Below are 10,364 nucleotides of genomic sequence, written 5' to 3' on the forward strand. Positions count from 1 at the left end.
AATTATTTAACCATATGCATTACTATGTTATTCTTTTTATTACTACCTATCAATATTTTCAGGATTAAGGCACGACTCAAAACTGTTTAGAGGGAGAAGGGCATGGCAACCTCTAGACAATATGGATCAGCCTGCAGTCCAATCATGAAGACTTGCAAGAACAAAGCTACCACCCCTATCATCCTCCCTCACCCCTCCCCTTACGAGAACATCAAAAGCAGTGTTGAAATGACAACTGAAGAGCACACCTGTACCAGATGAGCCAAGCATGCAAGACTGAATTCACACATGCTCCACTCATCAGGCACAAGAACACACCTGCAGATGGATTGGACACAAAGAAGCATTCACATTTCATCTCGCATCTCATTCTCATAGCACAAGCCAAAGTAAATATTATAAAAGTCATTATGTATGTGTGTGTGTGCGTATGTCATGTCTCGTCTTCAAAGAATCTATACAACCATATATTAACACATGAAAAAAACATAATAGGAGTCAAATGGAGGACTAGTAACTTCCTTATGTTGTGGCACAGGCTTCCTTGTTGTCCAAAGTATTCATCAGGCTTTGCTTCAATGTCACTTCATACATATAACATCCTTATTTTTCCTTACAAAATTGATGGCTTATGACTCCAACTTTTTTGTAGTCAAGGACAATGTCTTTTATTTATGCACTGTTTATAATCCATATTTTTCTTTGTAATTAATTTTCAGAATCCAAAATCAAACCAATATCATTTTACTTTATTAGGGTAAAATCAATATAATTTTTTTTATTACAGTATGTGATTTTTACTTTCTTTTCAATATGTAAGAATTCACCTTTTTAATAAACTGATACTTCCAAATTCAGATCAATATAATGCATAATTTTTTCTTGATGCAATATGAGATCCTACTTCTTTTTCCTCACTGTACCATAATTCATCCTTTTCATCAAACAGAACCATTTCCAAATTCTGGACAATATCCTCCACTATTTACTTAACTGCTGCATGAATCATTTTTACTTCCTTCACCTCAATCACCTTCTGTTTGAGCAATTAGTGTCGCCATCAAGGCTGCTCTCTCCCAAAGCTAAGTCAATTGCTTTTTAATGAATCTCTCAGTGATATAATTGGCTAACAGGAAGTATTGGCTCTTCCTGCTGCTGCTGCTGCTGCTGCTCCTCTTCCTGCTCCTCCTCCTTCACCAGTCACCAGCCGCCCTACACGAGGCAATTAGCCACGTCTCGCTGATACCACTCACATCAGCAGTATAACACAAGTTAATCCCCCACTCACCAATAAATCTTTCACCCTGCACATGTCTGACCCTCACCAGACACATGGAGGGCATTCACCCTTCACCTCATGTCTCATCCTCATAGTACAAGCTAAAGTAAATATTATAAAAGGTCATTATGTGTGTGTGTGTGTGTGTGTACATGTCATTTCACATCTTTAAAGACTCTATACAACCTACAATAACACAGTTATGTGTGTGTGTGTGTGTGTGTGTGTGTGTGTGTGTGTGTGTGTGTGTGTGTGTGTGTGTGTGTGTGTGTGTGTGTGTGTGTGTGTGTGTGTGTGTGTGTGTGTGTGTGTGTGTGTGTGTGTGTGTGTGTGTGTGTGTGTGTGTGTGTGTGTGTGTGTGTGTATTCTGTCACCTGTCGTCTTGTTAGTGTAAACAAAACTATGCATTTATATTTGAGAAGCTATAAATATAACAATGCATTAAATAAGTCATAAAGTGCATGTCATCAATATCACCTCTTATATTCATAGAGTATATACAACTATACATCAACCCATTAACGCAATCACCTCCAACTTTTTTTAGCTACATATGTTTTGCATTATGTAATCTCTTAAATAGTTCCATATCCTAGAAAATACAAGATTAACCTTTCATTCCCTTTTTTTTTATTTCTGTGCAAGTCCATGCAAGCTATATTTTCATGCTGCTCTGAATGATGACAAAAGGACAACCAAAGCAGTAAAGGGTTGAAACAGGTAGTGTGTGTGTGTGTGTGTGTGTTCATTCTCTTGTCTCTCATCTTCATAGTGCAAACAGGATTATATATTAAAACAGATACTAACTAGCTTCTGCCTGTGCACACTACCAAATCATGAGTAGACATGGATAAGAACACAACAGTGAACTAAAACAGAAAACTTGTTAGTGTGTGTATATTCTATTATCTCTCATCTTCATAGTGCAAATAGAATTATACATCAAAACAGGTCCTAACTAACTTTTGCCTGTGCATCACATCAACACTGCACACTATCAGATCATGAGCATACACTGTCATTTATATCTATGGGGGTAAGAACATCATGAAGAACTAGACTATTTTCTCAATGTATAACAAAGTGTGACTGTTTTAAAGTTGATTCCCTATACTGGCACTGAACATTACATTAACAGCTGCAACTATTTAGCCTTTTCTTCCTTTTTCTTCTTTTCCAGGCCTAAGTAACTGAATTTTTATGACTGGTTTTCCTTTCATGAAGCAGAATCTTTATTGAACCATCACTAGAATTATAAAAACTTTCCTAAGAATCTCAATAATGTCCAGGAAGGTCTCTTTCCTTTTTTTAATTACTTTCATACTGTTTCTTTTCATGGTAGGATTCTATGCCAACATCTCTCATCTCCTTCATTTATGATAAAATGTTCATGTTCAGTCAGTACTCAAAGGGGATGTCATGTGTAGGCCTGATGACTTCTTGCACCTTCCTTTATTTCCTCATGTTCCTGTACAGTGACAACTTAGTGATATTTTCCCCCGCCCTCCACAGCACCCCACCAGCACCTGCTCCTACACCTACACACAAGTAAGGAGGCACACACAGCAAAAGTAACAGAATGAAGAGGATTCTATGCCTGTTGAAGTAATTGAAGAACACACCTGTGGATGGATCAAGCATGCAAGACTGAACCCACACCTACTCCACTCACCAGGCATGAGAACACACCTGCAGATGGACCAAGCAAGCAAGATACATTCCACATCTATACTGATAGCAAGATAACAGAACACAATCCTAAGAAAACCTACACAACTGTCATAATTTTTGCCAGGTGTTTTAATCTCATTCTTCTCTCAAGGATCTTTCATTTATTTATTTATTCTATTCTATCTTATTTATTTTCTTATAGATCCCCATAATCTTTTCAATGCTTAGAGGTCTTTAAAAGTGTGTGAATCAGGTGTGTGATGAAGTTAACCAGGAGTTTGACATAAGTAACTAGCACAGCAAAGTACTTATGGACAAACCTCTTTAATGAAGCACTTCACGTGTAAACTCCAACTGCAGTCAATAGTACTCTAGCTTTTTTATTCCTTCCAAACTCCTGATTTAGTTGTAAAAATATCACATTATGGGAGGGATAACTCAAACTGTCTCACAAACAGATAGGGTCTTGATAGGAAAAGAGTGTGTTGGCTACATGCATAAGACAAGACTGGAATACATACATGAACCAACCAGAGGGTAAGAAACATCATCCCGTGACAGTGTTAATACCACGTTCAAGTGTTGTCAGATGGCATAATACAACGGCACAACACAAAGTTGAGTACATATAATAAATGACAACAGTACTACAATCATTTAATCCATTAAGATGCCAGACATGTAGTAAGAATTAGGCTAAATAAATCATCCCTATGAAAAAATAATAAATTAAATTAAATTAAATTAATTAAAAAAAATTAAAAAGAAAGGCAGTGACCATGCCTACAACTTTCAAGCCAAAACAAGAACCACAAAGTACAACATTACATTACATGATAAAATTTACAAGTATTCTTCCAGTGCATGTATGATATCCTGGTGGCAAGATTATGACTGCATTCTTCCCCTAATTATGGAACTAAATGGAGACAAATTACATAAGAGTGTGCTACAGAATATGAGCCATCATATCATTACAGTTTTGCCAGCAATTTCAGTGCAGAACATAAAGGCAAATATTCCCACATCATTGTGTTAGGGACAGCAAAACAATATGCTGATGGGCTGTGGGTGTAAAAGACATTTATAAAAAAAGAAAAAAGTAATGTTAAAGTATAATATCTACTGATGATGAAAGGAAGCCATTCATACCAAATACAAACATATAAAACACAGATCCATATTACACGCTGATGGACTGTGGGTGTGAATAGTGCTCAGAATAGAATGCAAAAAAGTGATATTAATCTAGGATATCTACTGATGAGAAAAAAGCTGAATAGCAGCAAGCAAAATACACATCCATATTACTTACACTTAATTGTTACAAGATATTTATTGACCGTGGGTGTGAAAGATGCCAGGAATAGAAAGCAAAGTGTGACTATAATATATACTGATGATGAGAGAAAGGGCTGTCAGACTGAACAGAAGCAAGCAAAACACACATCATATTACTTAAACTTAATTATTGTGAGATATTTGTGGACCATGAGTGTAAAAAGTGCTGAGGATAAAAAAAGATTAATATTAAACTAAGATATCTACTGATGATGGGAGAAAGACATGTCAGACTTAATAAAAGCAGAACACTCATAATTTTCTGCCATAAATCAACCAGAAAACTATGCACACTCCTTCATGTGGTTGACAACAGTATCCCAAAATAGATTTCCTAAAAAGAAAGGAGAGAGGAGGGAGGAGGGCCATACACTCAGAAGAGCACTAGAGGTGGGAGGTGCAGTATTATTAGTACTACAGTGACCAGAGGGAAGACCAATGAATACCTGGGCAGTGTGTGGAGGAAGACATGAGAAAGATAAACCAAAGGAAAAATTGTCTATAGCCACAAAAAAACTCAAACTGTCCAACCATGTATGGAAAAATAAGGATGCTAAACAGAATTATTAATGATGTTGAACAGGTGATTATCTTGCCCAACACAAAATGTAACTAAGTAAGGCAGCTCCTAAATTGTTATATAGATTTATGTAGAGACAAACTGGTGACTGATCCTCATCATTATCATTAATCATTCAATTTGAGTCTACAGTAGAAAAAGACTTACCATATTACATGAAGGGATGATTAAGCCCCATACCAAACTGTATATTGTACTGCCGAGTACCCAACGGGATTCATTACTTTCTATAGGGAGTGTTTTCTATCACAGCCACAGCTTTTCTTGGTTACCACACTACAGAACCCTCACCAGAGAGTACAAGTTCTCAAGTGGTGTGTTGCAAGCAGTTGTTTCACATCCAATTCTACAGAGGAGATACACACACTTCTACACACACTTCTGGTGCAGAGCTGATTGGCACACAATCTAGGACACACTACAAGAATTTTCATTATACCTTAATATGAATGTATGTAACATTAGTGTAATACAGCAGAGCCTTGATTTAATGGAAACTGATTTAAAACTATCAATTTAAAACAACACTTAAAACAAAGACCAAAAAGTTTATCTAAAATTAATAATCTAAATCTTAAGCAAATTGAAATTAGAATGCATTGTTTTCCTGCCACAAGAACCTTTCCATTAACACAATATTTCAATTTAGTAAGAAATTGATTTAAGGCAAACTCTCGTGAACTTGTATTGATATCCTACTGTAGCTACTTTATATTTTGAAATGGAGAGGAACTGATCTAAAGATACAGTACAGATGTATAAGGGAGCAGCAGGATCAAACCCAACACACTCAATACAGGACACACACCCAAACTGACCCAATGTTCACCTTGGTTCACGTAGAGTTTGGTTGACCTTGACTACCCCACTATTACAGTACATTACTGAGAACACTGTGTCAATACTTGGGGTGGCCTACAAGCTGGGTCAAGGCTGTGGCAGTGGAGTGTTGCTGCTTGCAGCATACCTTACTCAAAGATCAATACATATTCTTAGTACCTTAAATTACATCTGACACTAATTGGCCAACCCATAATTCCTTGAAAAGTTACAATCCTTCCTTCACCATGTGTTACATTAACTAGAAACAACAAATTCATAAATATCAGGTGACAAACATCAAAATATTGTTATTCTGATAAAACACCGTGTGCTGTGGTGTGATGTGACGGCTGGTGTAAAAACTGATGGCTTTATTTACTGTGGTACTGAAACACTTTGGCACAACCAATCACTGGCACTCAACACTGCTAATGCAACCACAGCCTACACCCTTGCTATCCAGGTTTGATATGGTCATAATCACCTCAAAATACTTGTTTCCTAACTCTTCCCTGATGAGGCAGTCAAAAGCTACAACATACAACCCTATCACATTCCTCAGGAACAAGTATCAGATATGGATAAATATGCACGCAGATAAGAAAAATATGTTTGTTTTTCTTATGCACATTATGGCCTCCTTTGCACTCATAGGTCTAAGTCTAACCCTTGCCCTGTGGTGGTGGATTACCCAGTGTGCCTGTGTCCATAAAGTGTGTTCAGCCTATGTAGTGTGTATTAGATGTGTATCATTATTCTTCCCTGTGGAAGCACTGTTTGTGATGGCCAGGTACACATGAGGTGCTGTGCTGTGGTGTACTCTCTAGTCTGAGTCATACAGGTAATTGCAATTGATTTCACTTGCAGTATACAGTATGAATATAATAATGACATCAATTGCAGGAAGTACAGAGTGGCTCCACAGTGTGCTGACAAACTCCGGTTCATGGTGGATATAACCGGTCCTCAGGGTGACAACAAGCATCTGAAGCACTCTGTCACACTGCCACAGTGATCAACAAGTCAATATCATGATGGTTACTGTGCGACACCCTCACAGAGAGCACCCAAATACTGCACCTGACTTTCTTCCTTTCTTATCAACTCTAACCATAACAAATTAACATAATGCAAGGAAATATTATAATTAGCCTATGTAAGAGAAAAGAGAATCTTAATAGAGAAAAACATCTCAGAAGTCACTGTTACAAAGGGAAAATCTCCACATTCACATCCATGTATACAATATATATCAAAGTGGGTCATTTCAGAATGCTTCATAGTGTAATGACAATACACACTGGCCAGCGATGTCTGCTAAGCCACCATTGATCATTCACAGCTCAATAGGTGGAATGGCTTTTTTTTCACTATGCCACATATTGAAACCCCACAATTCCTGCACAACAGCTACTTATTTCTCACACCTCCTCATTGACTCTGTGCCATTTTCTCAGAAGCAATGTCACAAAAATATTTATGGCTTCAATAAAATATCTTTGGTCTTTAGGTGTGTGTGTGTGTGTGTGTGTGTGTGTGTGTGTGTGTGTGTGTGTGTGTGTGTGTGTGTGTGTGTGTGTGTGTGTTGTGCTTTGTCTTGCCTCTCCTTCTTTATGGGGACATTAGCCTGGCGTGTAGATGAATACTTTTACAAAACTGTAAAAAAGTAACAAAACCTTACTCTGATATGCATGATCTTAATGTTTACTTAATACAATGCATTGATTAGTGTAGGCATTCTGTATCGACTTGAATGTATTTGCAAGCCTGGAATCACACAATGTATATTGACCGCTTAACAGGAAGCCAGAGTGGGTATTGGTCTTGCTCCTATGGCAGCTGTATATGGTTCTGTGATACCCACAAGACATCAGGGCTGAAAACTATGGCCAATATAAAGGCAAAAAATGCTCCAGAAAACATAAAGATAGACTGCAAAAGATAACATTTTTTCTCTCTCTCTCTCTCTCTCTCTCTCTCTCTGTCATTGCCTTACTAAACCAATAAAAAAAAAGCTTAAATTATAAAACTGCCATTCGTTCAAAGCCTCCAATACACTGCAGTTTTGGCAAATTCATTACTGAAAGAACACTTCTTCTGACAGGGATCTACTCTACCAATTCTGTGTCAAGGGAGCTCTCCACCAAGGGAAAAGAGAGGTTTACAAGACAAGACACTATATGTTAATCTGACTGTGGCTGGAATTCTCCCAAGGTAAATACAGCAACTGTGTATATCAGCTCTTTCACGCAATACACAGCACATTGGTATGACTGTGCCTGTGTCTTGCACCTCACTATTCAGAGTACTTCCAATCCCAATCATATGTAACCAATTACAATCTGTCAAACTCCCCACAAAAAAAAAAAAAACTAGTCCTACAATAAAGCTTAAAAAAATATTGGCTGATCCTACAATATAACAGTATACCATTAATATTTAAATTTTCCCATCCCTAATCCATTTTTTATATCACAAGACTGTTTTGTCAAGGAAATACTAACTACTTAATTGAGCAGAGTTTATCAAGGAGTTACCAGAAGCTCAGGAGCAGGTAAACAATCGGTAAAATAAGGTGAGGTGAGATCAGGTAAAATGAGGCGAGATGAAGTAACATGAGGTGAGGTGAGGTGAAGTGGTGAGATGAAGTAACACGAGGTGAGGTGAGGTGAGGTGAAGTGAGGTGAGATGAATTAACATGAGGTGAGATGAGGTGAGGTGAAGTGAGGTGAGATGAAGTAGAATGAAGTAAGGTAAGGCAAGGTGAGATAAGGTAAGTTAAGGTACAGTACAGTATGATAAGGTTAGGTGAAAATAAAGTAAGACAAATTAAGCATGACAAGGCAAGGCAAGGTAAGCTAGGACAGGGATTTTAAGGCAAGGAAATGTAAAAGTCAGTAAGATACGGTAAGGAAAGACAAGTTCGCGTAAGTTCGCGTAAGGTAAGGCAAGACAAGGTAAGGGAAAGTAAAGCATGGTAAGAAAAATTAAGGGAAAGTAAAGTATGGTAAGGAAAATTAGGGTAAAGTAACACAAGATAGGGTCAAGTCAGGGCGAGGCAGGATGAGGCTTGGGGAGGGGAAGGGGAGGCGTGGCGGCGGCTCACCTGTTGATGGCGGAGCGGAGTGCTGCGGCGGACTGCTGTCTTCTTTATTCTGTCTCCTGCTTTCCACGGCTACTGTCTCGCCACCACACTCCCCCACCACTGCACTCACGCACGGCACTCTAAAAATAAAGTTCACGTCCTCAAATGTTCCCAACACACAGTGTACAAAGTGCAAACACGATAATATTGCAAGGCACGTGTCCACATTCACGGGACGAACGTAACACATACACGTGGACTGACAGCGTTAGCGGGCGGTGGTTTCGTCTCGGCTACTCGTAAACTTTCTACATCATGACAGTTTTCCTCCATAAACTTTTGTAACATGCGTTTCTCCTTGCTAAGTTTGTTTATCATAATGTAATGTAAATGGAAATAAACCTTTCTCAGTAGCATAATTTTCCTACACTGACGGCTGACACGCCGGAAAAGTTTTAATTCAGGATCGAAGTGTATTTTTTTTTTCTCTGGGCTTAAATTTGCCCTTCATAATAAATGTAGTACAATAAATACAAAAGAACATCTCCATATTATAATTTTCTGAAACTCACACAACTATTTTATTTCAGTTTTCATTCACCTTCAGGATCAAAATATGTATGGCAAGATAGGCTAGGCTAGCTTACGCATGTGACCTACGTAATGTAAAAACTTCCTTCCTATACTGTTCTTTCCTTTACTTGTTTTTATCCTTCTCAATACTTTATTTTCCTCTTCCTTCCCCTTCCTTCTTTTTTTTCCTATATAAAGAAGCATCAGATGCAAACTTTAAGAAAGCTTGAATCTTCGAATCCTTCATTTTATACCACGGTCTTATTTATTTATTTATTTATTCATTCATTCATTTACTTACTTTAACATGATTCAAATAGTCCAACTACAGTTATAATGAATAAAGTTTTCAGATCCTTGAGAGTTTCATCAGCTAAATATAACAGACAGAACGAACAGACTTAAGTTGATATACAAACCACAGCGGCGCCTTTGAGAAGAGATGTCGGAGCTAGCTGCGCCGGTGATGCCTCGGCTGATTCGTGGCAGAAGTATGGCCGATGATTCCCAAGATGTATATACTGAGAACGCCTTTGCTCCCTTCACGTCTTGGTTTGCTAGGTAGTGGGGAAAATGTTAGGATAAAGTTAGCTGGTGTGTTAGCTTTTACTGATAATGATAAAACAGGAATGCGGTGACGAGGGCTGTTAAGCAGTTTGAGACTAAACTGAGGCTGGTGGCGTAGTGGTCAGCAAGGGTGGCGAGGTGCAATGACAAGGCGCCACACTCAGTTGATGGGTTGGTTCACTGATTAGTTACCCAGTTAACTGCCCAGAGAGTTAATTACCAATGACGAGGAAGGTTTGATACGTGTAATATTGAGACACGCCTAAGCACTTGAATATTTAGGAAATTCTTTGAGTTATATGAACACGATATAGAAAAGATGGTAAGTAATATAAATCAGGAAATATACTGTAGAAAATAAACTAAACTACGAAGATCTACCAGCCTAAAAAGAAGCAGACACCAAACAACAAAAACAGAAACATTTGGATCTAAAATGGGCCAAT

General features: G+C 38.0%; 1 long non-coding RNA gene across 1 annotated transcript in view; it reads right to left on the reverse strand.

Annotated features, from left to right (window-relative positions):
- LOC135104869 (uncharacterized) overlaps window positions 1-9,024 on the reverse strand; it is a 146,206-nt gene extending 137,182 nt beyond the window's left edge. The window contains exon 1 of the long non-coding RNA XR_010270576.1: window positions 8,800-9,024. This is a non-coding gene — a long non-coding RNA (uncharacterized LOC135104869). The remainder of the gene's footprint in view (window positions 1-8,799) is intronic.
- Between the last annotated feature and the right edge of the window lie 1,340 nt (window positions 9,025-10,364).

The sequence above is a fragment of the Scylla paramamosain genome, chromosome 11, assembly GCF_035594125.1.
Source record: "Scylla paramamosain isolate STU-SP2022 chromosome 11, ASM3559412v1, whole genome shotgun sequence".
In the NCBI taxonomy this organism is placed as follows: Eukaryota; Metazoa; Arthropoda; class Malacostraca; order Decapoda; family Portunidae; genus Scylla; species Scylla paramamosain.